Source organism: Kryptolebias marmoratus, linkage group LG2 (assembly GCF_001649575.2).
Source record: "Kryptolebias marmoratus isolate JLee-2015 linkage group LG2, ASM164957v2, whole genome shotgun sequence".
NCBI classification, from domain to species: domain Eukaryota; kingdom Metazoa; phylum Chordata; class Actinopteri; order Cyprinodontiformes; family Rivulidae; genus Kryptolebias; species Kryptolebias marmoratus.
The window spans coordinates 31,883,267-31,887,436 of record NC_051431.1 but is presented as its reverse complement, the minus strand read 5'-3'; the positions used below and the strand labels follow the sequence as shown (position 1 = coordinate 31,887,436).

Genomic DNA, 4,170 nt, shown 5'->3' with positions numbered 1-4,170 from the left:
GTTAATTGTATTGTTATTCTGCTTTATGGTTCTGTGTATTTTTACCTCAGTTTATCACAACTATAATTTTATTTCTGCAGGCCTGATAGTTGTCCGCCTGTCTCAATGCAGACGAGATTTGGAAATAACCTCCATCCGTCCATCCATGAGTGACCTTGTGAGCTGGGTAACTTGATAAATAAGCAAAGTACTGACTTCCATTTTGGTGTGTAGATGTGTCTAGGCATAAGTAAGGTCCTTATTAAAAATTGGGTTGTCACATCAAAATCCAAGATGGCCACTACTGACTCCGTCTGTCTGTCACAAATGATTTACTTTTGCTGTGGTAGAGGCTGAGACTGTACCACCTTGTACTCTGATTGCGCAAGATCTTTGTTTAAAACTTTGCCATGAACAATTAGAATAAACTTTATTCATTAGCAAAATATCTCCTGAACCACTGGACAGATTTTAAGGAAACATTCAGGAAAAATTGACTTTATATACCTCTCCAACTGATTACTTTTTGGAATCAACCCAATTTAAGATGGCTGCCACAGCTAATTGACCTCAGACCTTAGAATTGAAGGAAAAATGGATGGAGTAAAATACAGAGAAATGAAACTGGAACAGAGGATCACCTTTCAGCAGGACAATGATCCTTAGCCCACTGCTAAATGAACACTCCAGTGGTTTACAAAGAAACAGAGTCAAAACTAAGACCTCAATCCAAGTGAGAACCTCTGGTAATAATATAAAGGATGCTGTGTCCAAAGCTGAAGGAACTGGAGCAGTTTTGTCATGAAGAATGGGCAAAGATTTCAGGGGTTAAGTGTTCCTGTTAAGTTGCAGGTTGTAAGGCAAGCTTTTGCAACTCACTATAAATCTAAATGTCTGAGTTGAATTAAACTATAAATGTTACACTGTGGTAAAGACTGGCTGAGAAACTCACTGAAATGTACAGAGTGAGCATATCTGTGAAAAGTGTCTGCAAAATCAACCTTTTTCCTGCAGAATGATTCCTCTTCACTATGCACCGTCACCCCTTTTATTTGCTGTTCATCAGTTTCATCTGCACTCACAGCACCTTGTGTGTCCAACAATTGCTTAATAAGAATCATATTAAGAAACAGAACAGATAAAATGTGAGTGGCTTTTGAAATGCAGGTTATCACAGAGTTCATCAGCATCATGACAGCAAAATCCTCCTTTCATTGTTGAAATGTATTGGAAGCCCTTGAACAGTAGCAGTATCTTTCCAACAGACAACTGACTCCAGTTTTTGTTTGCTAAGGATTTGTGCCTCACTAGTGAGCTGAAATCTGCTTTTAGGACAAATTTAGTCTTAATGGTATATCTTTTTTTGTTTACTGCTAAACAGGAGCTTCATAGTATCATTACTTAGTCCACAGATTTCCATAATTGTCTTATCCAAGGTCATGTTGACTGTTTGCATATATTTTCTTGTAGAGATTTAAAAGCACTGTGTGAAATTGAAAATTATAAGACACTGAATAGCTTGATAAGAATATACACACAGTTTATTTATTGCCCTCACAAACTTAAAATCCAGTTACTGACATTCAGACCCCATTTGACTTTGCATTATTTTTCAATTTAAATTCCATGTTTGTGTTCATGCACACACCTGAAGACTCTTTCTCTTGTTTAATGTTGTAGCACTGGACTCTTAAAATCTCCAGGTTGTAATCTGGTTGCTCAGTCCCGAAAAATATACTAGCAAAACCTGTTATTATAAAAAATCACAATCCAGTCTTTGTTAGGGTAAACACACCTTAACCTACTCATAATCCCCATTTTGGCAGCAGCAGGGAAGTAATTGTGACTAACAGTTTTCAGTTGTGTGTTTCACCACCTGAGGAAGGACTATATATACTGCCAAAGTATTCGCTCATCTCCCTTCAGCTGCATATGAACTTGAGTGCCATCCCATTCCTAATCCATAGGGTTTAATATGATGTTGGCCCACTCTTTGCAGCTATAACAGCTTCAACTCTTCTGGGAAGGCTTTCCACAAGGTTTAGGAGTATTTATGGGAATTTTTGACCATTCTTCCAGAAGCTCATCTGTGAGGTCAGACACTGATGTTGGAGGAGAAGGCCTGGCTCACAGTTTTCACTCTAATTCATCCCAAAGGTGTTCTATCAGGTTGAGGTCAGGACTCTGTGCAGGCCAGTCAAGTTCTTCCACACCAAACTCGCTCATCCATGTCTTTATGGACCTTGCTTTGTGCACTGGTTCCCACACAGTTGGGAGCATGAAATTATCCAAAATGTCTTGGTATGCTGAAGCAGTCAGAGTTCCTTCCACTAGAACTAAGACACAGAGCCCAACACCTGAAAAACAAGCCCACACCATGATCCCCCCTCCACCAAACTTTACACTTGGCACAGGGCAGTCAGACATGTACGTTCTCCTGACAGCAGCCAAAGCCAGACTGCCTTCAGACTGTCAGACAGAGAAGCCTCCTTGGTGGAGGTAAAAATGGAAGCCCTCTTTTGAACTCCCATCGCTTCTTGTTGTTAACAACATTTCGAACACAGGTCTGATATCCATTCAATTCATTAAAAACATTACAAGAGATATTTGATTAAACTTCGGTTCCAAATGAACTCCTAATTTATATTTTTTGTAGATAAATGTTTGTGAAAATCGAAAAAACCCCACAACAAAATAGCTTTTTTTTCCCATTTAAAAGTGTTGGCTTCTTAGTGGCTTTTACTTTGAAACATCTAGCGGAAGTGCATGTGCGGCGGTTGAGCTGTGACATTTAAAGGAACGCCATAGTCGTTGCTCGTCGGTTGTTTGGGTTGAAGGTGGGGTTCGGTCGTATAAATCCGTGTTTGGAGCGAGGCTCTCAGTTTGTCTGCAGCAGGACAGAGCTCCTTTCCGTCTTCCTCTGTTCAACTCGAGCTTTGGCCTCGAGCTGGAGTTTCACCTGCACGAGACCGCGAAATAACGTCACGTCCAGAAAGGTAACAGTCCTGCGCTTAACTTCAAACTGAGTTCCAACACTACACCGAGCTCAGCGGTGTTTAGCATTTATTTTAGCATTTTATTTTTTTATGTTTTCTTCAAGTAACGTTTACTAACGTGCTATATCCGTTTCCAGATTAGGGTTAGTTTACGCCTCTGACATGTTAGCTGTGTAAATTTACACCAACTTTTAGGTGGAAGGAAGGCAACATTCCAACTGCTCAAACAGATCAGTCCAGGATGGATACCAATGCGTGGTAGACGTGCTTATGTGATGCTTTTGCCTGTTTGTCTGCTATTTTAATGAAACTTTCTTGAACTTATCATCACACCGATTGGAGCAAACCCAGTTCAAGATGGCCGTCACAGCCTACTGTCCTTAGGAAGTACTAAAATGTCTCTAACTCAGCCAGACAGAGCTTAAATTCTGTGTGTTAATAATTGAGACTTATCTTCAACACAGACTGAGAACTAACTGATCAGATGTGTTTCTGAAACGTTGCCATTAGCTATTGTAGTCCGCTCTGTCTGTTAGTAAAATATCTCATAAACCACAGATTGAATTTTAATGACATTTTCAGAAAATAATCATTGGATGTGTATGTGCAGCTGATTAACTTTTAGAGTCAATCCAATTCAAGATGGCTGCCATAGTTAATGAATCTGTGCAAACACATAAATAGCTTAGCTAATCTTATAAATATTGAGCTAAATTTTGGTGTGGTAGTCTATCCATCCATCCATCCATCCATCCATCTATCCATCTTCTTCTGCTTATCCGGGGTCGGGTCGCGGGGGTAGCAGCCTAAGCAGGGAGACCCAGACTTCCCTCTCCCCAGCCACTTGGGCCAGCTCCTCCGGGGGAATCCCAAGGCGTTCCAAGTCCCTCCATCGTGTCCTGGGTCTTCCTCTGGGCCTCCTCCCGGTGGGACGTCACCAGGAAGCATCCTAACCAGATGCCTCACACACCTCCATATATGCAAAAAGAACCAAACCATAACCCAAAAATCTAAATGGGTGCATGTGTGTCAGAATCTGGTGTGTTGGTTTCTCAGGCTGATACCTTCATTCCTCTCAGTATCAGAACGTACAGAAAGTCCAACAAGCCCTTCGGAGGAGTCAGCTGTCAGTTTGCCTGATTTCCTCCTGTTGCCACGAGGCGCAGCGGGTGAAGATGAGGAGGCTGCTGAAGAA

General features: G+C 41.2%; 1 protein-coding gene across 1 annotated transcript in view; it reads left to right on the top strand.

Annotated features, from left to right (window-relative positions):
- Window positions 1-2,753: 2,753 nt before the first annotated feature.
- serpine2 (serpin peptidase inhibitor, clade E (nexin, plasminogen activator inhibitor type 1), member 2) overlaps window positions 2,754-4,170 on the top strand; it is a 16,716-nt gene continuing 15,299 nt past the window's right edge. Inside the window, exon 1 of the mRNA XM_017438857.3 lies at window positions 2,754-2,975. The gene's annotated coding sequence lies outside the window, so the exon portion shown is untranslated. The remainder of the gene's footprint in view (window positions 2,976-4,170) is intronic.